This window comes from Temnothorax americanus, unplaced genomic scaffold, assembly GCF_048541705.1.
Source record: "Temnothorax americanus isolate GAGA-0224 unplaced genomic scaffold, ASM4854170v1 Scaffold129, whole genome shotgun sequence".
NCBI classification, from domain to species: domain Eukaryota; kingdom Metazoa; phylum Arthropoda; class Insecta; order Hymenoptera; family Formicidae; genus Temnothorax; species Temnothorax americanus.
This window is the reverse complement of record NW_027509263.1, coordinates 292,659-319,857: the sequence shown is the minus strand read 5'-3', so window position 1 is coordinate 319,857 and position 27,199 is coordinate 292,659. Positions and strand designations below refer to the sequence as shown.

At 34.1% G+C, this 27,199-nt stretch overlaps 1 long non-coding RNA gene across 1 annotated transcript; it reads left to right on the top strand.

Moving 5' to 3' along the window:
* The first annotated feature begins 1,562 nt into the window (after positions 1 to 1,562).
* Positions 1,563 to 9,389, top strand: LOC143893795 (uncharacterized). The gene is made up of 3 exons (XR_013255931.1): positions 1,563 to 2,013; positions 2,148 to 2,315; positions 8,506 to 9,389. It is a non-coding gene; the product is annotated as an uncharacterized LOC143893795 (long non-coding RNA).
* Positions 9,390 to 27,199: the final 17,810 nt, after the last annotated feature.

Here is a 27,199-nt window from a genome sequence, read left to right as displayed (position 1 = left end):
ACCGTTGAGATATAGCTAGAGTCTTGAAATTTAAACTGTAAAATCTTTAAACATTCTCTTTCAAAGTTCACTAGGGTTTATGTCTATATTTTGAATACATTCTATGTAATAAACTTTTTTTGAATTGATTGCAAAAACGCACTTTTGCCCTACCGGTAGGACAAAAGTGCGCAATGAAGGTATACTTGTTTTCGTGTAAATTAGGTTAAGAATACTGAGTTAATTCGTAAAGTGTCATGACTGAGTGGCGCCGTATGACAGCCGATTCGACTAAACAGCGTTGAAACTATTAGTATTTTCGATTGGTTGACTCGATCCGACTCGGGTCAGATCGAACGTTCAATTTGAAACTCGATGACTCCAAACTAACATGGTAGAAAGCATTTCTTAACTTCCATCACATATTCTTAGCATTATGGCGGGTTATTATTATATTTTATTATCATTTTTTCAAATTTTTAATCTGACTCGAGTCAACAAATCAAAAACGCTATATGAGGTAATTAAGTTTCATTTTTCAGTTCTTTGATGTAATAATTTGATTTCTCCCAAACTGTATTTCATAAGTAGAAATAAATTTAAGTAAATTATGGATAAGACATTTTGATTAACTCGTTTCTGGCGTATGTCATGCTATATTAGACATTTCCAAATGTTATCCGTAGATAGTAACGCTTATCGGTAATTTAGAAAGTGTATATATCCATAGCTTTTATCAGCATTGTAGGTAGCAAATCACATATTCACACACATCTCACGCGTGCGGCAATAGCAACTCCAGCTATGCGTGTCTTTTGATGAGTCAATATACCCATTCCTACATACGTTTGATTTTTGTCATTTTATTAACAAAAACTTTTTTTTAAACTAATAATACATCACTTTGATTTACTTCTCAAGCTAAAGAATATTAATACGATATTTTGAAAAACTTGAAAATTTACTTGCCATCTCTTGAATCAGAGTTTTCTTTTTTTTATTGTAATACTTGTTTGTAATTATTTTTAATGACATATTTTTTAAACTATCATACATTTCACGATATTTGATATATTTCATAATATTTTTATTCTAGTTTTTTAATTTTTAAATGTGTTATATTTTTGAAGTTATTATGCGTGGCAAGTTAGCGAAACATGAGGGAAAAATATCTAAATTTGTATATTTAATATAATATAACATTATTTTTAAATAATAACACCATCATTACGGTTTCTATTATCTTAAAGTTTAAGAATTATCATTATATTGTCACGTTTATTAAAAAAAATATATTGTGTACTTCAGCCTGAAGAAGTTTTGGCCAAGGAGATAAAAGATATTGTTTGAAGTTGAAAGAGAGAGAGAGAGATTGTGTTATTCTTTTTTGCGGCATCAGTGTCGATTGTAATATGATAGGTCAAGCCGCGCGTTCTACGTAGTTCATGGAAAAAGCGCGCGTGCGGCGCCGACAACGTTGCGTCCCAGGCGGCGCGGCACGTGTTTACCGCGCATGCTTGAGCATGTTGGGAGGGGCGCGCAGCTCGGCCGAGCGAGCATTCGTCTCCCAGACATCGGCCGCAGGGGGAAGTGATCCGCGCAGTTCCTTGGGCCTAACGAACCCACGGCATTAACCCGAGTTCCCGACACCGCGGACATACACACACAACTACACATACTCGCGTCAGTGCAATGTGAAAATAGACACGCCTCACGGCTTTACGACAAGTGGTTCGTCTTGACCGTATTTGAGCTGTATAGCTCTCAGGCCATTCACAGAAGAAGAAGAAGAAGAAGAAGAAGAAGTCTCCCAGACATCGTGCGTGATACATCGTGCGTTATACACAAATTCGAGTCGCATAATTGCATCATCTTTTCGCAGTTAAGTCGTAAAGTATTTGAGATCGTGTGCGATAAATAAGATAATGGTGAAACATATACGGATCGGAAAAGGACAACAACGATCATCACTGAGAGAAAGCCAGCGAGATACATCCTGGCGAGCCATGCCGGCACGTGGAAGGTTCGAGGAAGGTAGCCATTTTCTGGAACGTTCGAGGAATCCTGTTTAAGCTGAATACGAGCAGCTACTTATACATCGACAGGAAATTTGTCTGTGGCGTGTTCTGTAAGACTAGCTCTAATTATTCATCTGTTTTGCTCACAAGGTAACTGATTATTTCACAATCGAGAGTAGAGACGTTAGAAGTTCATCTAGCGACACGTTAGGAATCCTGATCAAAGGACCCTATGCTCATCTGAGAGTTATCCTTGTTCGTCTGAGGAAATATAATACGTTTCTCGTATTGAGAGGAAAACATCCTCTCTTATTTCAGGTTTGTGCACAATTCATTTCGATTCAATTGTATAACACTGAGCTCAGTCTAAAGTAAAGTAAATAATTAATCGTTCGGTTGCAACCACTTTCATGACAAGTAAAAAACTTTAATTCTTCTTTGTGCGATTGTTTCTTTCTCATTAATTAGACAATATCTCTTATAGTTCATTACGTTAATTTGCGAACTATGTGTACTTTTCTTTGTATTCCATATGAAATGAGAATACGCTCTTTGCGAAATATACAGGGTGTCAGAAATAAAAGTATCCAGCCGAATGACTGGGGTAGATTGGGTCAAACTGAAGAGAAAAGTCGTATACCATTTTGCAAAATTCGCAATAGTTAACAAGTTATTAATTAAAACGTCTGAGCGAATGCGCGCACAAGGAGCGATAGAGGCGGGCCTCGGCGGCTGGCTGGGCTGGCACGGTGCCCGGCGCGCGGCGAGCGGTGGGGGTCGAGAGACGAGCGGCAAGCGGGGCGCGGCGCGGCGCGGCGAACGTCGAGCGACAGATGTTATACACTGCGACGAAAAAGTATTAGAGCCAGCCCATACTAAACTTACGATAATTCCTTCGCGTAAACAGGATTTTCCTTCGCGTAAACGGGATTTTGTAGTAACTTACAATAATTTACTCCGCGTAAACGAGTGAATTATCGTAAGTTACTACAGAAGTAACACGCTCGCGTAAACGTAGTAACAGTAGGTAGCACACGTATTGGCTATTGCATAGGCATTGCCGTAACGTCTTACGCCTTAGATAATATTAATTAGTTTAGCTTGAATTATGTGTAATAAAAACATTTAAATTTAGTAAATTTAATTATTTTGCATGTCAAAGTTTACGAGGTTTACCACAAGCCTTACTTTAACTTTTGTTTATGTTATAATAACTTTAATGGTGCGTGTCCACCTGCGAGTAAAACTCTCGAGAGTAGCTTTCGAGATTGATTCTCGCAAATGGACATATTCCTAAAGAGTACCTATAACGGAAAATGAATCGCAGCTCTCGGCGAGCGAACTTTTCAAGACCTACTCGCAAATCGACACGACGTTATTTTACTCTCGGAGATCAGCTCGCCAAGCTCGAACGCTGTTCGTATTTTGAGAGCTACATGATGACACAAAGGAACTTATTGAATAATGCGGAAATCATGAACTATTGTAGAATACTACTGTGACAGAAATAAAAGTTTTTTTTAATTTTTATGTTTTGCGAATAAAGTGCGAAAAATTCATAATTTAAAGAATTAGATAAAAATATTTTTAATACATTCTCTGCTTATTACATGGTCAATAATTAGTAACACTTTAGTTTTACATACTTTGCACGTTTTAGTTACAGCGTTGAAATTAAATACATTTTTACATCGCAAATTAAGTACATTAAAAAAAAAAATTATTAAATATTTACATGTAAAAATCTAACATCAAGGTATTTCGCAAACTGAAAACTAAATAATAATATCGCACTATGTATTACACTTCACAACTTGTAAGTCTGCAGAAACTTTTTATTGTTAGGAGTCTTTAATTTCAAGCTCTCTAATTAAAGCAGATCCAGCACCGAATGTACACCTGCGATCAATCCATTGCTTGACCCAGAAGGTCTTTTTGTTGTTTCAACGGCACTATAGCTCAAGTTCAAGCCATAGCCTCCTGAAGTTCGGCCTGTATAAAATCCGAGGCCTCCCTTCTGCTTTCTTAGAGATACACTCTCGGCGGGTTGCCATTAACCCTTCCGAGAGGTGGCGATCAAATAAAAAACGCGGACAATTTTCGGTCGGATTTGAACTCGGATCTTTAGCTCGTTAGAGCAGCGCATATCTTTCTGCGCCATGATCGCCCTTTTCCTTTTTAAAATAATGCTAGTCACTATAGCAGCCGCAAGTTTTTTCGTTTACGCGACATTATGATGTCACCACTCTCAGACATCAACTAAAAAAATACGTAAGTGGATACGGTTTTGAGAGAACTCTCCGAAAAAATACTCTTCGGATTCTCGCGAGATACTCGCGAGAATACAATGTCAGAAAAATTACTCTCAAATGGACAGTGTCAGAATAACTCTCGAGAGATATTCTCGAGAGTTTTAAGGCGCGTGTCCACCTGCGAGTAAAACTCTCCAAAGTAACTCTCGAGTTATTCTGACACTGTCCATTTGAGAGTAATTTTTCTAACATTGTACTCTTGCGAGCATCTCGTGAGAATCCAGAGAGTATTCTTTCGGACAGTTTTATCAAAACTGTGTCCACTTACGTACTTTTTTAGTCGATCTCTGAGAGTGGTGACATTATAATGTCTCGTAAACGAAGAGACTTGCGGCTACTATAGTGGCTAGCATTATTTTAAAAAGAAAAAGGGTGTTAAATAACAACAAAAAGACCTTCTGGGTCAAGCAATGGATTGATCGCAGGTGTCGGATCTGCTCTAAATTAGAGAGCTTAAGATTGAAGATTCCCAACAATTAAAAGTTTCTACAGACTTACAAATTGTGAAGTGGAATACATAGTGCGATATTATTATTAAGTTTTCTGTTTGCGAAATATCTTGATGTTAGATTTTTACATGTAAATATTAAATAATTTTTTTTTAATGTACTTAATTTGCGATGTAAAAATGTATTTAATTTCAACGCTGTAACTAAAACGTGCAAAGTATGTAAAACTAAAGTGTTACTAATTATTGACCATGTAATAAGAGAATGTATTAAAAATATTCTTATCTAATTCTTTAAGGGGGTCATCCCGTGTGATGACCGTTTTTTTTAAGGTTTTTTCGCATTTTTTTGCGGCGAAATGAAAAAATACAGAGCTTCTAAATTTTTACTATATATTTATTACATCTAAAACTATATGTGTAAATTTTTTTATTTGAAAATATAGCGTCGATGGCGAGTTACATCACTGGAATGGCACCCATGTAAAAAAAAAGCAGACAAACGGTGTCCACGATTCCGGCAGACTGGTTTATCTAAAATAAAAAAGCCAAATTGCATTTTAATCTATAGATAAATGGCTATCGCGGGAACTAGGATTATTTGAAAATATTAAAAATTCAATTTTTTGCATGCTTTTAAAAATTATAACTCAAAATAACATGATTTTTTGCGACTATTTTTTTATGCGGACAGAAAACGGTTCAATATTTTTTAAAAATTCTAGTTCCCGCGATAGCCACACATGTGCTGAATCTACCATTCAAATTTTATTTAAATCCATTGAACCGTTTTCGAGAAATCATGGACACCAGTTTAAAAAATACAGTTTTGAGAAAAACGCGTTTGAAAGCGCCGAGCGCTCAACTGCGTGCTTAAACACCTTACCTTCTCACTGCTGTAACTTTTCAATGACTTCGAATTTCGGAAAATTACTTTGCCAGTATATTCTATGCATGCTCTAGATTAGATTTATGCAAAAAAAAATCGATTTTTTGAAGCCGTCACACGGGATGACCCCCTTAAATTATGAATTTTTCGCACTTTATTCGCAAAACATAAAAATTAAAAAAACTTTTATTTCTGTCACAGTAGTATTCTACAATGGTTCATGATTTCCGCATTATTCAATAAGTTCCTTTGTGTCATCATGTAGCTCTCAAAATACGAACAGCGTTCGAGCTTGGCAAGCTGATCTCCGAGAGTAAAATAACGTCGTGTCGATTTGCGAGTAGGTCTTGAAAAGTTCGCTCGCCGAGAGCTGCGATTCATTTTCCGTTATAGGTACTCTTTAGGAATATGTCCATTTGCGAGAATCAATCTCGAAAGCTACTCTCGAGAGTTTTACTCGCAGGTGGACACGCACCATTAAAGTTATTATAACATAAACAAAAGTTAAAGTAAGGCTTGTGGTAAACCTCGTAAACTTTGACATGCAAAATAATTAAATTTACTAAATTTAAATGTTTTTATTACACATAATTCAAGCTAAACTAATTAATATTATCTAAGGCGTAAGACGTTACGGCAATGCCTATGCAATAGCCAATACGTGTGCTACCTACTGTTACTACGTTTACGCGAGCGTGTTACTTCTGTAGTAACTTACGATAATTCACTCGTTTACGCGGAGTAAATTATTGTAAGTTACTACAAAATCCCGTTTACGCAAAGGAAAATCCCGTTTACGCGAAGGAATTATCGTAAGTTTAGTATGGGCTGGCTCTAATATACTTTTTCGTCGCAGTGTATAACATTTGTCGCTCGACGTTCGCCGCGCCGCGCCGCGCCCCGCTTGCCGCTCGTCTCTCGACCCCCACCGCTCGCCGCGCGCCGGGCACCGTGCCAGCCCAGCCAGCCGCCGAGGCCCGCCTCTATCGCTCCTTGTGCGCGCATTCGCTCAGACGTTTTATTTAATAACTCGTTAACTATTGCGAATTTTGCAAAATGGTACCAGACTTTTCTTTTCAGTTTGACCCAATCTACCCCAGTCATTCGGTTGGATACTTTTATTTCTGACATCCTGTATAGATCGTTCTTGGCATTGTAATAACACTATCGAATAACCGTTTCCGTGCGTTGCTATATAAGTTCTTATTCAATTACTTTATAATCTTCTAATAAATATCTTGCGAATTATTTAGTTATCTAGTATTACGTTCATGCTGTGGTGAATTAATGTGTCAATCAAAGACTGCCTAGTACAAGATTTAGTCTAGTAAATTCAGTGAGAAACTTAGCGCTTACGTTTCTGTTGTCGTTCATGTCATGCATATAGCTTATGTTATAATAATCGCTCATGATATAATATAATGCTTTGCCGAGATTTAGATACTTATTTGGTAATACTCAATCAGTATTAACATGACAAACAGTGATCGGCAAAAATTCTGTTTTTAGTAATGATATCGGCGATTATTTTTAATTAATCAAAAATAAAAAATTTAAATGTTTTTAATTTTAATTAACAAAAAATTAGTAATTAATAAAATACTAAGCTTTAAATTTAAAATAATTATTAATTAATTGAAAATGTAATACTCTGTTTAAAAAATTAATAAATAATCAGAAATATATTGCTCATAATTTAAAAATTGGCAATTATATAAAATAAATTGTCAGTTTCTAAAAAAATTACATTTAGAAAAAAATATTTTTAATTTTTAAAAAAATTAGTAATTTTTAAAAAGTAAATTATTTGAACAATTAATAGATAATTATTAGAAAATATATTACTAATTTTTTAGAAAATCAGCATTTATTAATTTGTAAAGTATTCGTTTTTAACAGTACATTAGTTGCAGTAGAAATGAAACGATGACGTTAACTATACTAAATAATTTTTTCCTACTGAAAATTCGTGTCTTTTGGGAAAATTTGCAATTACTAGATGAACTATAATTTGACGATGGTCTCTTGCTCTCTCTTAAGGCCATCGCGCACAAAATTGCATAGGCTGCATAAGCATAGCATAAGACCGCTGGACCGGCTAGACCAATCTTATGTAAATTAATATGGCGACTTTATACTGGATGCTCATTGGTTTAGCGGTCTTATGCTACGCTATACCTGCTTCCTACACTCATATCCGTCAAGAATAAATTACTGGCTTGTCAAAAAATAAAGTTACAATTTTGTAAAAAGTTAGTGTTTGGATTATTGAAAAATTTGCAGTTGCGCTTTAAGCCAATTTTTGATGTTGAAAATGAAGGACGGATTAGCGCTGTAGCAGCAGCTTCACATCCTAAATTTAAATTGAACTGGCTCAATTGTTTAAGTCGTTCAGTGCAAGCAAATGTTATAGTAGCAATAAAAGAAGCACTTGCTTCTGTGTCGAGTAGAGTTGAAGATAAGAAAAAAGATGATAGTGTAGCTGAGGATGATTTTTTTGACTTTACATGTGATCATGATACACCTGATGTAGTCGAAACTTTTGGGGCCTCTGATGTAGAAGCAATTATTCAGAAATTTAGTACTGAAAGTAGGAATGATCTCGAATTACTTAATTTATATCCTATTGTTAAAAAAGTTTTTCTCAAATTTAATACACCTTTACCATCTTCTGCACCAGTAGAAAGACTTTTTAGTTACGCTACAATGTTTAATTTACCTAAATTTAATAAATTAACTGATGAGAATTTTGAATTAAGAGTAATTATAAAGTGTAATTCGAGTGTCGCTAAAAAAATAGTATTATTTACTTAGAAAACACGTGATTCTCTTAAATAATTTGGGCTTAAATTATTTAAGGCTCCACTCGTCGCGGCCATGTTGGAATGTGAGAAGAAGTAAGAAATGACACGTTGAAAATTCTTGCGTAGTATTTCCAAATAAAAAGATATTTGCTTAAAATAACACTACAGATCACTTCAGCACACTTTAAAAATACGCCGAGTTGAGGTTAAGTCTACCCCTTTTCCTTGATAGTAATAAACAGCCGTAAAACGAATGTGATACAATGCAGGTTTGTGCGCAGGCGCATGACTAGATTTCGTATTATATTCATTTTACGGCTGTTTATTAATTGTCAAGGGAAAGGGGTAGACTTAACTTCAACTCGGCGTATTTTTAAAGTGTGCTGAAGTGATCTGTAGTGTTATTTTAAGCAAATATCTTTTTATTTGGAAATACTACGTAAGAATTCTCAACGTGTCAATTCTCAACATTTCTCGCTTATTCTCTATTGGAGAGAGTTCTTATTTCTACCGCGACGGTACGTCGTCACCGTCAACGCGGAGTTTTCGGCTCAGGGACCAGGAGCTTTAAAGAGCATTACATCAATGAGAGATGATAAATAATCTTGATTGAAAACTTGAAGAATAAATACGCTGTATCTGCTGATACGTTTATACAATATTAATATGTAAGTAATAATTAATAAATTATTCTTGTAAGTCAAATATGTACACATTTATTACCGTGTTGACTGATTTAATAATAACTGTGTGATAACAAACATAATTTTTTAATCATTGACTTCGCTTTATTTAGTACTTCTGAATATAAAATTGAAACTTCGAATACGTTCATATATTTACAAAAAGTGTATGTATGTTATATGCACACCCAAAGGGAAGGAAAATTTAAGAACGACAGCTTATACTTATTAATATAATCTAATAAATGGTTAATTAATAGATATATTTTCTCACAAATCTTCACAATTATTTTGTTAGTTGTTCAAAAATTGTTGGCATTTTTAAAACAATTTTTCGCTTTGTCATTAATGTGTAAAATAAGTGTATATAATCAAGAACTTTATGATGTTCCCTTTGTCTTGCCTAGTATCTCTGATTGTAATATTGTCAGTTACCTCATGTTCATGCTTGTTTTTGCCAAGACACCTTGTTTCAGAGTCAAGGATAAAAAATTATTTTTATTTAATTGTTAATTTTCTAAAAAATTAGAAAATATTTTTATTTAATTACTAATTTTTTTGAAAATTAAAAAATATTTTTTTTTCATTATTTTTTAAAAAATTAAAAATTATTTTTATTTAATTATTTATTTTTGAAAAATTAGTTATAATTCTCGATTTATTATTAAATTTTCTAAGAATTAAAAAATAATGTTACACATATTTATAATTTTTGTAGAAATAATCTTTTTTTGAAATTATTTACAAATTGTTAGGTAAATAAAAATAAGTTGAAAAATATTTTTAATTTTTTTGGCACTTAATATTGTATTTTGGCTTATTAATGATTGCTTTGACATTAAAAAATAAATAATGAAAATTTTTTTTTTGCCGATCACTGATGACAAATAACATCACTGGATAGACTGATGATAGTAATTCGTTATTTAAAATAAAAGATTGATGCATTATTTTCCAAATTATATACATTCTATCTGAAGTGATATTCTTGTATTAATTGATTTATGTTTATGTTTCAAACGATCCTTTCTTTAGAGAAGAACAACTAATTCTAAGCTTGATTACGTCAAAAGAAATTATACGAGAACCTACTATGACAATTCTTCTTGCAATGAAGATTTTATATGATAAAGAAATACCTCAGTAAAACCTAAAAGTATATTATGATACATATTTAAAGAAAAGACTGTACTATAATAACTATTGATTTGTTTCTTTTATGTGTTTTATACATTTATTGTATTTCTATAGTATTTTATATAATCTATGTAATAATTGGTTCAAGGATACTGGAAAGGTTTTCGGGCAGTTTCCCTTCTCCTATGCAACAAATGTTGGTATTCTTTGTATAGTTCTGCCCAATCTAGCCATTTCAAATTACATAAATTACTAAACGCAATCTCTCTCTTAATAAACGGATTCTTATTATTTGTTCCTTCCTCATCTAATTCTAGAGTTCAGGCTTGTGCGCGAGCTTGTTCAAACAGATATGCTTACCTAAAAAATTAAATAAATGGGGAAATAATACGGAAATCTTGAGAGTATTAATCTCGTTAATATTTGATTGCCTCAAAAAATAATTGTTGCACTACTTTGAAAAATCTTTACATTGTGTCAATTAGAAAAGAATGTATAATAACAATTTTATAAGATTAAAATATTTTATTTAAATTTAACAAGGGAATACAAGATATTTAAATACAAAGTTATTTACATGTGTATTTTTTAATAACCACAAAAAATTACAGAAATAACAGTACAAAATAAAAATATTTTATTAAAATACATAAATTTTTCTTGTAAAAAAACTTGGCGCTGCTAGACCTCGAAATTTTAAATAAATAAGGACAACAATAAATAAAAATAATTCAGAGAAGAATGCGATGGGAGTAATATTAAATGATTATCAGCGTGGATGTGGGAGTGAGTGATATGGGTGTGCGTGACTACGCGGACGGCGGATAATGCGGCTTATAATTAAGTATAGAATAAGTTTATTTATTTATTTAAAATTTCGAGGTCTAGCAGCGCCAAGTTTTTTTACAAGAAAAATTTATGTATTTTAATAAAATATTTTTATTTTGTACTGTTATTTCTGTAATTTTTTGTGGCCATTAAAAAATACACATGTAAATAACTTTGTATTTAAATATATTGTATTCCCTTGTTAAATTTAAATAAAATTTTTTAATCTTATAAAATTGTTATTATACATTCTTTTCTAATTGACACAATGTAAAGATTTTTCAAAGTAGTGCAACAATTATTTTTTGAGGCAATATACATGTTTTCTCTGTAATTGGCGCTCTAATTTAAAGAGATATCATTTCTTTTTTGTAATTGTAATAGATCACTTGAAGCGCGACTCTTCTTTTTGATAAGGTAACATAATTTTGTGACGTGTATCACTTGGGTTATAATTTTTCGGAAATAAAGATACTACTGCTTAGATTTTTTCGAGATTTTTCGAGATATAAAGATCTACCACTTGTTACTTAGGTTTTTTTGAGGTATAATACTACCACTTTCTTTTTTTTTAGGTAACAACATATACACTACTATACATGTACTTGGCGCTCATTTTTACCTTTTTTTTAAAAAAAGTAATTTTGTACGGATATCACGCCTTTTTGTAGTGTTACGCATCTTAATCTTATAAACAATATATCTTATAATCTTATAAACCGTATATATATAATACAAGGTATGAAGCTAAAAGTGTTACGGACTATTATTTCTAAAGAAAACAACAATTTAATATTTTGCTTAGTTTTTTTTAAATAATAATCTGTAACCCTTTTAGTTGTACACCTTGTATATATTTTTCAATTTCAACATAAAACATAATCGCAATAAAGCATGATTAATGTTAATAAGTCGTTAACTGTAAAATTCTTTATTTATTTTTATTTGCGTATCTTACTGAATGTTGTTTGCAATTGTATATGTACCGATATCTTCAGGTATCGATATTTTTGATAATTATTTTTACGTCAGACATAATTTTAATTCATCCAATTTTTATTATGTCTAAACATAATTTTTGTCTAATTTTTATTATGTCTAGACATAATTTTAATTCAGCGATTTTTATTATGTCATGACATAATTTTAATTCTGCCGCTAGGGAAATTTTAAGTTGATTGTTATGAATCAAGCTTGAATTCAATGTTTAGGTGTCCCGGGTTGCCGATGACGAGGTCCACATAGCGCGCTCTATAGTTTTCGGTGTCCAAGTGTATTAATATCTTGAATTCGATGGCCACGTGTTCCAAGTTGCCGATGACGAGGTCCACATAGTGCGCTTTGTAGTTTTCGGTGTCTACATGTATTAATACCTCAAATTCGATATCTACGTGTCCTACATTGGGTGCGTTCAGTCGATACTTTGCTAGCCTAGCAATCGTGAGCAGTCGCTCGTTTTCGCTCGTTTCCTCTCTTTTGACCTACTGGATTAAAAAGAGAGGAAACGAGCAAAAACGAGCGACTGCTCACGATTGCTAGGCAAGCGGAGTATCGGCTGAACGCACCCATTCAGATTTAAAGTTATCAATACACCTAGACACCAAAAACTATGAAGCGCACTATGTGGACCTCGTCATTAGCAACCTGGGACACCTAAACATCAATTTTAAGCTATTAATACACGTAGACACCAAAAACTACAGAGCGCAATATGTGGACCTCGTCATCGGCAACCTGAGACACCTAAACATTGAATTCAACATATTATTACACCTGGACACCGAAAACTACGAAGCGCACTTTGTGGACCTCGCCATCGGCAACCTGGGACACCTAGACATCAAATTCAACGTACGATTACACCTGGACACCGGAAACTATGAAGCGCACTATCTGGATCCCGTCATCGGCAACCTGGGATACGTGGACATCGAATTCAAGGTATTAATACACGTAGACACCGAAAACTACGGAGCGCACTGTGTGGACCTCGTCATCGGCAACGTGGGACACGTAGACATCGCATTCAACGTATTATTACACCTGGACACCGAAAACTACGAAGCGCATTATGTGGACTTCGTCATCGGCAACCTGGGACACGTGGACATCGAATTCAAGATATTAATACACGTAGACACCGAAAACTACGGAGCGCACTATGTGGACCTCGTCATCGGCAACCTGGGACACGTAGACATCGAATTCAACGTATTATTACACCTGGACACCGAAAACTATAAAGCGCACTATTTGGACCTCGTTATCGGCAACCTGGGATACATAGACATCAAATTCAAGCTTGATTCATAAGAATCGACTTAAAAATTCCCTAGCGGCACTTTCTGCCAAGCGTAGAGAACCTTCTTTTCCATTGACTCAATATTTATTATATAAACAGAATAATAAATTTCTTTCGCCAGTATATAGAATAACAATTAAAGTAATTTAAATCGACCTGACTGGCAATATATATAACGTCTTTCCGATATGCGAACATTGAAAAACTGTGAGCCAACTTGGTTTGTCGGATTCACACATTGAAGAACGTTATATATATTGAAAGACGTTATATATATTGCCAGTCAGGTCGATTTAAATTACTTTAATTGTTATTCTATATACTGGCAAAAAAAATTTATTATTCTGTTTATTATACACCGTCGACCTAGTAATCGGTGCTCCATCTTACAGTTGTTATTGCGATAAATATTACCACAGCCCCAGTGGTCGAATTGGCACGACACCCGCACGGTATACGGGAGGTTCCAGGTTCAAACCCTGGCTAGGGTAATATTTTTCGCAATAAAATTAAAAACTATTTAATTTAGAAACTACATCAACTGACCAAAATCATGGTCAAAATTAATAATATCTCGATATTGATCTGAAAAAAGTGCTGTGTGAATCCGACAAACCAAGTTGGCTCACAGTTTTTCAATGTTCATATCGGAAAGACGTTATATATATTACCAGTCAGGTCGATTTAAATTACTTTAATTGTTATTCTATATACTGGCGAAAGAAATTTATTATTCTGTTTATTATACACCGTCGACCTAGTATCGGTGCTCCATCTTACAGTTGTTATTGCGATCAAGAGACACGGTAGTGTCTCGCGCCAAGTACACGCGGAGCGAGACCGACCGTGACTCTTTTACGCGACGCGACGGGTTGCGAGTACCTGAGATGTTGAGATCTCGATAACGAGTAAACGAATCAAGTTCTAAGTAGGCTTGATCGATAGCTTGGGGTCCAATTAGGAGGGGGTTTCTCTCATAATATTCCGCTACGTGCCCTACGAGCGGAGATATTGCGACGCAAAGTCCAAATGCGAAAATTTATTTTTAAGATACTCCTCTTCCTCCTAACGCCGACGTCTCAATATTATTATGATTATCAGAGAAACGTCCCTTTCACTTTTTCGACGCTGGCGGCGCAGGTATCGCCAGTTTCGATATCGCGCGCGTATTTCGAAATTAGTTCGATAGACTTATCGGTCAGGAGAAAGATTTCTATTTAGGTAAATTAGGGGAGCTTTCCAGCAAGCGACACAGGTCGACACAAGCATCGTTCTATCTTTCTTTTTTGGTAATGAGCAACAAAGATAAAACGATACTTGTGTCGAGTTGTGTCGCTTGCTGGAAAGCTCCTTAGGTATATATATAATAAATATTGAGTCAACGGAAAAGAAGGTTCTCTACGCTTGGCAGAAAGTGCCGCTAGAGAATTTTTAAGTCGATTCTTATGAATCAAGCTTGAATTTAATGTCTATGTATCCCAGGTTGCCGATGACGAGGTCCAGATAGTGCGCTTTATAGTTTTCGGTGTCCAGGTGTAATAATACGTTGAATTCGATGTCTACGTGTCCCAGGTTGCCGATGACGAGGTCCACATAGTGCGCTCCGTAGTTTTCCGTGTCCACGTGTATTAATATCTTGAATTCAATGTCCACGTGTCCCAGGTTGCCGATGACGAGGTCCAGATATCGCGCTCCGTAGTTTTCGGTGTCTAGGTGTAATAATACCTCGAATTCGATGTTCACGTGTCCCAGGTTGCCGGTGACGAGATCCAGATAGTGCGCTTCATAGTTTTCGGTGTCCAGGTGTAATTGTACGTTGAATTTGATGTCTAGGTGTCCCAGGTTGCCGATGACGGGATCCATATAGTGCGCTTCATAGTTTCCGGTGTCCAGGTGTAATCGTACGTTGAATTCGATGTCTAGGTGTCCCAGGTTGCCGATGACAAGGTCCACATAGTGCGCTTCGTAGTTTTCGGTGTCCAGGTGTAATAATATGTTGAATTCAATGTTTAGGTGTCCCAGGTTGCCGATGACAAAGTCCACATATTGCGCTCCGTAGTTTTCGGTGTCTACGTGTATTAATACCTTGAAATTGATGTCTAGGTGTCCCAGGTTGCTGATGACAAGGTTCACATAGTGCGCTTCATAGTTTTTGGTGTCTAGGTGTATTAATAACTTTAAATCTGAATATGTGCGTTCAGCCGATACTCCGCTAGCCTAGCAATCGTGAACAGTTGCTCGTTTTTGCTCGTTTCCTCTCTTTTTAATCCAGTAAGTCAAAAAAGAGGAAACGAGCGAAAACGAACAACTGCTCACGATTGCTAGACTAGCAAAGTAGGACACGTAGATATCGAATTCGAGGTATTAATACATGTAGACACCGAAAACTACGAAGCGCACTATGTGGACCTCGTCATCGGCAACTTGGAACACGTGGCCATCGAATTTAAGGTATTAATACACCTGGACACCGAAAACTATAGAGCGCGCTATGTGGACCTCGTCATCGGCAACCTGGGACACCTAAATATTAAATTCAAGCTTGATTCATAACAATCGACTTAAAATTTCCCTAGCGGCAGAATTAAAATTATGTCATGACATAATAAAAATCGCTGAATTAAAATTATGTCTAGACATAATAAAAATTAGACAAAAATTATGTTTAGACATAATAAAAATTGGATGAATTAAAATTATGTCTGACGTAAAAATAATTATCAAAAATATCGATACCTGAAGATATCGGTACATATACAGTTGCGAACAACATTCAGTAAGACACGCAAATAAAATAAATAAAGAATTTTACAGTTAACGACTTATTAACATTAATCATGCTTTATTGCGATTATGTTTTATGTTGAAATTAAAAAATATATACAAGGTGTACAACTAAAAGGGTTACAGATTATTATTTTTAAAAAACTGAGCAAAATATTAAGTTGTTGTTTTCTTTAGAAATAATAGTCCGTAACACTATTAGCTTCATACCTTGTATTATATACGGTTTATGAGATTATAAGATATATTGTTTATAAGATTAAGATGCGTAACACTACAAAAAGGCGTGATATCCGTACAAAATTATTTTTTAAAAAAAAAGGTAAAATGAGCGCCAAGTACACGCATAATAGTGTATATGTATTATGTTGTTACCCTGTTATGTTGTTACCTCGAAAAAAACAAAGTGGTAGTATTATACCTCCAAATAGCTTTATCCTGTACATACTGTTTATACAATGCGTAATATACTACAAAAAGGCGTGATATCCGCACAAAATTACCTTTTTTAAAAAAAGGTAAAAAAAGGCGCCAAGTACACGTATAGTAGTTTATATGTTGTTACCTAAAAAAAAAGAAAGTGGTAGTATTATACCTCGAAAAAACCTAAGTAACAAGTGGTAGATCTTTATATCTCGAAAAATCTCGATAAAATCTAAGCAGTAGTATCTTTATTTCCGAAAAATTATAACCCAAGTGATACACGTCACAAAATTATGTTACCTTATCAAAAAGAAGAGTCGCGCTTCAAGTGATCTATTACAATTACAAAAAAAAATGATATCTCTTTAAGTTAGAGCGCCAATTACAGAGAGAACATATCTCTTTAAGTTAGAGCGCCAATTACAGAGAGAACATGTATATTGCCTCAAAAAATAATTGTTGCACTACATTGAAAAATCTTTACATTGTGTCAATTAGAAAAGAATGTATAATAACAATTTTATAAGATTAAAAAATTTTATTTAAATTTAACAAGGGAATACAAGATATTTAAATACAAAGTTATTTACATGTGTATTTTTTAATGGCCACAAAGAATTACAGAAGTAACAGTACAAAATAAAAATATTTTATTAAAATACATAAATTTTTCTTGTAAAAAAACTTAGCGCTGCTAGACCTCGAAATTTTAAATAAATAAATAAACTTATTTTATACTTAATTATAAGCCGCATTATCCGCCGTCCGCGTAGACACGCACACCCATATCACTCACTCTCACATCCACGCTGATAATCATTTAATATTACTCCCATTGTATTCTTCTCTGAATTATTTTTATTTATTGTTGTCCTTATTTATTTAAAAGGTCTAGCACCGCCAAGTTTTTTACAAGAAAAATTTATGTATTTTAATAAAATATTTTTATTTTGTACTGTTACTTCTGTAATTCTTTGTGGCCATTAAAAAATACACATGTAAATAACTTTGTATTTAAATATCTTGTATTCCCTTGTTAAATTTAAATAAAATTTTTTAATCTTATAAAATTGTTATTATACATTCTTTTCTAATTGACACAATGTAAAGATTTTTCAATGTAGTGCAACAATTATTTTTTGAGGCAATATACATGTTCTCTCTGTAATTGGCGCTCTAACTTAAAGAGATATGTTCTCTCTGTAATTGGCGCTCTAACTTAAAGAGATATCATTTTTTTTTTGTAATTATAATAGATCACTTGAAGCGCGACTCTTCTTTTTGATAAGGTAACATAATTTTGTGACGTGTATCACTTGGGTTATAATTTTTCGGAAATAAAAATACTACTGCTTAGATTTTCTCGAGATTTTTCGAGATATAAAGATCTACCACTTGTTACTTAGGTTTTTTCGAGGTATAATACTACCACTTTCTTTTTTTTTATAAATATTACCACAGCCCCAGTGGTCGAATTGGCACGACACCCGCACGGTATACGGGAGGTTCCAGGTTCAAACCCTGGCTGGGGTAATATTTTTCGCAATAAAATTAAAAACTATTTAATTTAGAAACTACATCAACTGACCAAAACCATGGTCAAAATTAATAATGTCTCGATATTGATCTGAAAAAAGTGCTGTGTGAATCCGACAAACCAAGTTGGCTCACAGTTTTTCAATGTTCATATCGGAAAGACGTTATATATATTGCCAGTCAGGTCGATTTAAATTACTTTAATTTATTATATATATACCTAATTTACTTAAATAGAAATCTTCCTCCTGACCGATAAGTCTATCGACCTAATTTCGAAATACGCGCGCGATATCGAAACTGGCGATACCTGCGCCGCCAGTGTCGAAAAAGTGAAAGTGACGTTCTCTGTTTGTTACATGTATGTTATAAAGAGCGGTCGACATAGACGACGACGACGACGACGACGTATCTTAAAAATAAATTTTCGCATTTGGACTTTGCGTCGCAATATCTCCGCTCGTAGAGCACGTAGCGGAATATTATGAGAGAAACCCCCCTCTAATTGGACCCCAAGCTATCGATCAAGCCTACTTAGAACTTGATTCGTTCACTCGTTATCGAGATCTCAACATCTCGGGTACTCGCAACCCGTCGCGTCGCGTAAAAGAGTCACGGTCGGTCTCGCTCCGCGTGTACTTGGCGCGAGACACTACCGTGTCTCTTGATACATTATCGACAGACCTGAAATAAATAATTATTTAAATATTTAAATAAAGAATCAAATTTTAATTAAATATTTGTAAATGTTTGTGAAGTAAATAAGCGCAGCAACAAATTAAATTAATCTTAATTATTTAAGTCAAGTTATATTTATTAATAATATCCATAAAAACATTTCTTAATGCATGATAGAAAGAATATATGCAATATTAAAATATGGGTAATTATGCAGTAATACGGACCACCCTCTGATGACCTTGAACTTGACATATGTTGTCAAGGTCATGACCCTGAGGTCATAACCTTCAAAAGGTTCTAGCCGTCGCTCGTTGTTCATTAAAAAGTTATTAACAAAAAAAGTTTCAAAAATATAGCAGTTATTTTGAGTATTAAAAGGCATAAACTACTAACGTATTTCCATGCAAAGCAAAGTCCATTTCACCCCTATTTATCATTTCGTCCTCTAATTTCTTAATTGGTAATTATGTAGAATAGGACCTTTTCCGAATTTTGATTTTTTTTCGTGTCTCTTTTGGTAAATAGCTTTGTTGTGACTCCAACAGCGATAATCAATGGGGGGAGCTAAAAAAATATGTTACCTAACTATTTTTTGTGTCTAAAAAGTTTTAAGTATTAAAATAAACGATCAATATTACATCTTTTTTTTAAAGCAGAGAATACCTTGTTTCGCGTGAAAGTCGCTGGCTTTACCAAAACACAACATTTAAAGCAGTGAATAAAGTATTCTCTACTTCAGAAGAAACTTGTTTTGGTAAAACAGCGATTTTTTCGCGAAATAAAGTATTCTCTGTTTTAACAAAAAAACAATGTATCAACAATTTACTGCTTTAAATATTGTGTTTTGGTAAAATAGCTTTGGTAAAAAAGAGACGTAATATTAGTCGTTTATGCCTCTCAATACTTAAGGATGTATGGATGACATCTCAAAGCATTACCAAAAATCTAAAAATTTCATACATTGTTCTATTATTACGTCTAAGTATCAGTGTAAAATTTCAGCACAATTCTCTTATTGGTTTAAAAGTTATTGAAATTAAGGATGTATTGGAGGTATTTTAAATATATTCAGAAAGTGCTGTAAATTGTTTCTAAATTAAATTAAAAATTTCTGTAAAATTTTTAAATTGATTAAGAGTTATTTAAGTTTAAAGTTGATAAAATTAACATTATCCCTTATAGAGAATCGACACTTTGCTGTAAATATAAATACAATATAAATAAACCATTAAAATATTTCTTAAACTTTTTTTATGTGTAAAACATACATCATCGATATTGTATTTTAAGTTTCAAAATTTTTTTCCACCAAAAATTTTTTTTTATTGTTTAAACAATACTAATTATTTAAATAACAAAAAATCATACTTAAACTGTTAACGGTAATTCCTTATAACATTTAAAAAATTTTGAGTTGTTCGACATACATGCAAAGTCTTCTTTTATTGAAAGTTTGACTTTTAGCAAGGACTGTACGACACATACATCCTTAAAATAACTGCTATATTTTCGATACTTTTTTTGTTAACAACTTTCCAATAAAAAACGAGCGACGGCTAAAACCTTCTAAAGGTCACTCAGGAAGGTGACCTTGACAACATATGTCAAGGTCAAGGTCATCGGAGGATGGTCCGTATTATTGCATAATTACTCTTTTAGTTTAAACACCATAATCAAAGATATATAATAAATTAATTATAATGTATAATTTATATTTATCTTATCCCTATTATCCATTACCTTCATTATATAATGTATTAAACGGTGAAAAATTATTCGTTCTTGAACAAATATACTTTATGGCGAGCTTTATGGATTATTAACCCTCCGAGAACACACCTATTTTTTTCGTTCACGGAGAACACTCTGGGTCAATCTGACCCTACACACACTTTGATCGTCCACCATTTTAAATTGACGAGTGCGATCAGCTTGAAAAAATTTCCAGATGTACTTGAAACATTGTTAAATCAATTAATATAAATAAAAAGTGCCGTTGGAATTATTTACATATTTTAAAAAATTTAAAAGAAATAATTAAAAAAAAACTTTTTTTTTAATTTTCGAGTTTTTTTTAAAACGTAATTTACGAACAAAATTTTATTTTTTTATTAAATTTCATTTTGAATGCGCCGTTAATTTGGACTAAAATAATATCTTCTTAAAATTATAAATTTTTGTAAACAATTATATTTGACTATTATTCTAAATTAAATATATATAGTCAATTTTTACTACAATTAAATATATATAGTCTGTTTTTTACTTTAAAAAAATACTCTATTTCAAACACTTCTAAAAAATACTTAATCTTCTAAAATGTTTATGAGGTATTTTTTTTCTTAAAATATAACATTTTAACTTTAATTGGCAACAATGTTTACTTCTATCAAATAAAGAAAATGGCTATTTTTTAAAGATAAAATAAATTTTCTAAAATTGTTATTTAATTTTGACGTTTTTAAACATTATTAAAATATTATTTCTTGTTTTTGAAAGTATTTCCATTGCATTTCTCAGGAAATTGTACCTTAGAAAACACACGTTATGAGTTTAATTTGCCTTTTTTCCCACCGAGTTGTTGAACTTCAAAAATGCAAAATTCCAAATCGCACTAGTGTGATGATTAGTATTGTTACGTACAAAAATTGTATACTAAAATTCCGGACAACACGTTACAAATTCGAACGCTTAGACGACGCACGCTAGGCTCGGAGTTCCGAGGGTACGCTCAGTTTCCTGTAAATGTTTATCTTATCGGACGACCCTTGGAAGGCTGCGGGCCAGATGGAGCCCAAAACTACGCTTCTAGAATGTTCTAGAAGCTTTTAGAATACCTCCCCCTTTAAGACGCGTAGGAAAAGGGCGGGAATCTCGCGCGGGAGATTCCGGTCTTTTTCGGGTATAAATAGGGCGGAAAAACGCCGCAAAGAGTCAGAAAGTTCCAAGCTTCGGCTCCTTACACATACTCCTTTGGCTCTAGCATTCCAATTGCTCAGCCATTCTCGGCTCTAGCATTTCAATTGCTCAGCCATTCCTAAATCTCACTCAATTCTTAAATCCGAGCATTTGCGCTCGATCTCGGGACTTAGTCCCTGTACTCTCATACCTTATAAGACCGTGCTTCACACACAAGTTGTACTGAGATTTTTAAAATAAAGGTAAAATAAGTTTAAAAGGGAACGAGTTTGAAAACATCTGGAATATCATCTCGTATTCTTAACCAATAATCGATTACTTCTAAGATTCGACTCGCAGTTGTCGCTGACAAAAGCGTGGCGATCTGTGCTGGGGCGCTGACGAAGAGTGTGGCGAACCGGTACTTTCGCTGCCGAAAGCGTGGCGATTACGGGGTTGATTCTTGGGAGTCGTAATAATCACTGTCACTTCTGGCAATCCGACTCGCAGTTTCCGCTGACAAAGCGTGGCGATCTGTGCTGGGGCGCTGACAAAGAGTGTGGCGAACCGGTACTTTCGCTGTCGAAAGCGTGGCGATTACGGGGTTTCCAGAAAAGACAATAATCTCGATAAATTCCCGAAAGTGAATTTTACCTCTACGCTGACGATCTGAGCGCTGACGAAAAGTGTGGCGACCAGGTTTGGCGGATTGGTTTTAGAGCGTTGCCGAAGAGTGTGGTGAGCTTAAAATTCATTTTCGTAAACGCGGCTGAATGACGAAGAAAGGAGGTAGGCGCGTTTGAATTAAACGAATCAGATTCCAGATCAAACAAGCAGTCATTTCTAAACAAGATCCTCTCCTCTTCCTCCAACAATTGCAACAACTAGAAAACGCACCATTTAAACCTATTCCTGTCAATTTTGACGCTGATTATCCTAATCATAATCAAATAGATAAAACTGATCCTCGTTACTAAACGTATAAACTCAGATATATTTTCGGTCCCGAATAATAATAATAATAATAATAATAATAATAATATCTTTTACACGACTTGTCCAAATCCCTGGTAAATTGCTTAAATGCATTGACCAAAAAACGGACGAACAACAACAATCAGAACGTGACAGTATGTATACTGAGTTGGGGTGTGGTTACTACATGTTAAAAATTTTAATGCATGTATTTATTCTTACATTTGCAATTATCCAGATTCACCTACTATTTATATATTTATGGTTTTGACACACAAACGTTATTGCGAACTTCGTCTAGATTTCTTTTTTATGTAAAAAAAATTCTTTTCATGTATTAATGTTATACACGCATAGTAGTGTATATGTTGTTACCTCGAAAAAAAAAACAGTGGTAGTATTATACCTTAAAAAAATCTAAGTAACAAGTGGTAGACGAAATCTTTGTATCTTGAAAAATCTCGAAAAAACCTAAACAGTGGTATCTTCACCTCAAAAAAAAACAAAGTAGTAGTATTATACCTCGAAAAAACCTAAGTAACAAGTGGTGGACGTAAGCTTTGTATCTCCAAAAATCTCATCACAAAATTACGTTACCTTATCAAAAAATGAGTCGCGCTTCAAGTGATCTATTATTACAATTACAAAAAAGAAATGATATCTCTTTTTAAATTACAGCGCCTATTACAGAGAACATACACTGAGAAAAAAAATTTGTCAATCCCAAGAAATATTTAGTCCGATACGTTCAACTAAACATTTTAGTTAGTTAACTAAACATTAGTTGAATTAATTAATTCTTGATTAAAGAAACGAAATAAATTGTTGAAACAACTAATATTTAGTTAACTAACTAAAATGTTTAATTGAACGTATCAAACTAAATATTTCTTGGGATTAACAATTTTTTTTCTCAGTATATTTTTCGAGATACAAAGATTACGTCTGCCACTTGTTACTTAGGTTTTTTCGAGGTATAATATTACTACTGCTTTTCTTCGATTAGAATAAAAAATTGAATCATGAAGAATTACACAGAGGTAACAGTACAAAATACAAATATTTTATTAAAATATTTAAACCCAACAAGGGAATACAAGGTATTTAAATACAAAGTTTATATATGTATTTTAAAAGATTTAATCGCATCGCAAAGAATTACAGAGGTAACAGTACAAAAAATAAAAATATTTTATTAAAATACATAAATTTTTCTTGTCAAAAAACTTGGCGCTGCTAGACCTTAAAATTAGGTCAGCTTGGTGTGTGTGTGCGAGCGAGTGGGTGTGGGCGATGTGTGTGTGGGCGATGTGTGTGTGTGTGTGTGTGTGTGTGTGTGTGTGTGTGTGTGTGTGTGTGTGTGTGTGTGTGTGTGTGTGTGTGTGTGTGGTGTGTGTGTGTGTGTGTGTGTGTGTGTGTGTGTGTGTGTGTGTGTGTGTGTGTGTGTGTGTGTGTGTGTGTGTGTGTGTGTGTGTATGTGTGTGACGGTGAATAATGCGGCTTATTATTAAGTATAGGATAAGTTAGGATAAGTTTAGATTTTTAAAGCGATTAGAATTAAAAGTATAGAATAAGTATAGAATAAGTAATATTTACATTTGTAAAAGGTCTCTCTCTCTCTCTCTCTCTCTCTCTCTCTCTCTCTCTCTCTCTCTCTCTCTCTCTCTCTCTCTCTCTCTCTCTAGCAGCGCCAAGTTTTTTGACAAGAAAAATTTATGTATTTTAATAAAATATTTTTATTTTTTGTACTGTTACCTCTGTAATTCTTTGCGATGCGATTAAATCTTTTAAAATACATATATAAACTTTGTATTTAAATACCTTGTATTCCCTTGTTGGGTTTAAATATTTTAATAAAATATTTGTATTTTGTACTGTTACCTCTGTGTAATTCTTCATGATTCAATTTTTTATTCTAATCGAAGAAAAGCAGTAGTAATATTATACCTCGAAAAAACCTAAGTAACAAGTGGCAGACGTAATCTTTGTATCTCGAAAAATATACTGAGAAAAAAATTGTTAATCCCAAGAAATATTTAGTTTGATACGTTCAACTAAACATTTTAGTTAGTTAACTAAATATTAGTTGTTTCAACAATTTATTTCGTTTCTTTAATCAAGAATTAATTAATTCAACTAATGTTTAGTTAACTAACTAAAATGTTTAGTTGAACGTATCGGACTAAATATTTCTTGGGATTGACAAATTTTTTTTCTCAGTGTATGTTCTCTGTAATTGGCGCTGTAATTTAAAAAGAGATATCATTTCTTTTTTGTAATTGTAATAATAGATCACTTGAAGCGCGACTCATTTTTTGATAAGGTAACGTAATTTTGTGATGAGATTTTTGGAGATACAAAGCTTACGTCCACCACTTGTTACTTAGGTTTTTTCGAGGTATAATACTACTACTTTGTTTTTTTTTGAGGTGAAGATACCACTGTTTAGGTTTTTTCGAGATTTTTCAAGATACAAAGATTTCGTCTACCACTTGTTACTTAGATTTTTTTAAGGTATAATACTACCACTGTTTTTTTTTTTCGAGGTAACAACATATACACTACTATGCGTGTACTTGGCGCCTTTCTTTACCTTTTTTTTAAAAAAGGTAATTTTGTACAGATATCACGCCTTTTTGTAGTATTACGCATTGTATAAACAGTATGTACAAGGTGTTATTTCGAGGTATAATACTACCACTTTGTTTTTTTCGAGGTAACAACATAATACATATGTACTACTATGCGTGTACTTGGCGCATTTTTTTACCTTTTTTTTGAAAAAGGTAATTTTGTACGGATATCACGCCTTTTTGTAGTGTTACGCATCTTAATCTTAACAAAAAAAATTACACCTTATAAAGAAATGTGTCTGAAGTTGTAAATATATATATATACACATTGCCGGACATTGCTTTTATGTATAATATGCATGTATATTACGTTGCTTGTATAAATTATTTCTTACCAACTTTTTCCAAAAATTATTTTTACGTCAGACATAATTTTAATTCATCCAATTTTTATTATGTCTAAACATAATTTTTGTCCAATTTTTATTATGTCTAGACATAATTTTAATTCAGCGATTTTTATTATGTTATGACATAATTTTAATTCTGCCGCTAAGGAAATTTTAAGTCGATTTTTATGAATCAAGCTTGAATTCAATGTTTAGGTGTCCCAGGTTGCCGATGACGAGGTCCACATAGCGCGCTCTATAGTTTTCGGTGTCCAGGTGTATTAATACCTTGAATTTGATGGCCACGTGTTCCAAGTTGCCGATGACGAGGTCCACATAGTGCGCTTCGTAGTTTTCGGTGTCTACATGTATTAATACCTCGAATTCGATATCTACGTGTCCTACATTGGGTGCGTTCAGCCGATACTTTGCTAGCCTAGCAATCGTGAGCAGTCGCTCGTTTTCGCTCGTTTCCTCTTTTTTGACTTACTGGATTAAAAAGAGAAGAAACGAGCACAAACGAGCAACTGCTCACGATTGCTAGGCTAGCGGAGTATCGGCTGAACGCACCCATTCAGATTTAAAGTTATTAATACACCTAGACACCAAAAACTATGAAGCGCATTATGTGGACCTCGTCATCAGCAACCTGGGACACCTAGACATCAATTTCAAGGTATTAATACACGTAGACACCAAAAACTACGGAGCGCACTATGTGGACCTCGTCATCGGCAACCTGGGACACCTAGACATCGAATTCAACGTACAATTACACCTGGACACCGAAAACTATGAAGCGCACTATCTGGATCTCGTCATCGGCAACCTGGGACACGTGAACATCAAATTCGAGGTATTATTACACCTAGACACCGAAAAATACGGAGCGCGATATCTGGACCTCGTCATCGGCAACCTGGGACACGTGGACACCGAAAACTACGGAGCGCACTATGTGGACCTTGTCATCGGCAACCTGGGATACCTAGACATCGAATTCAACGTACGATTACACCTGGACACCAAAAACTATGAAGCGCATTATGTGGACCTCGTCATCAGCAACCTGGGACACCTAGACATCAATTTCAAGGTATTAATACACGTAGACACCAAAAACTACGGAGCGCACTATGTGGACCTCGTCATCGGCAACCTGGGACACCTAGACATCGAATTCAACGTACAATTACACCTGGACACCGAAATCTATGAAGCGCATTATCTGGATCCCGTCATCGGCAACCTGAGACACGTGGACATCGAATTCAAGATATTAATACACGTAGACACCAAAAACTATGGAGCGCACTGTGTGGACCTCGTCATCGGCAACCTGGGACACGTAGACATCGCATTCAACGTATTATTACACCTGGACACCGAAAACTACGAAGCGCACTGTGTGGACCTCGTCATCGGCAACCTGGGACACGTGGACATCGAATTCAAGGTATTAATACACGTAGACACCGAAAACTATGGAGCGCACTATGTGGACCTCGTCATCGGCAACCTGGGACACCTAGACATCGAA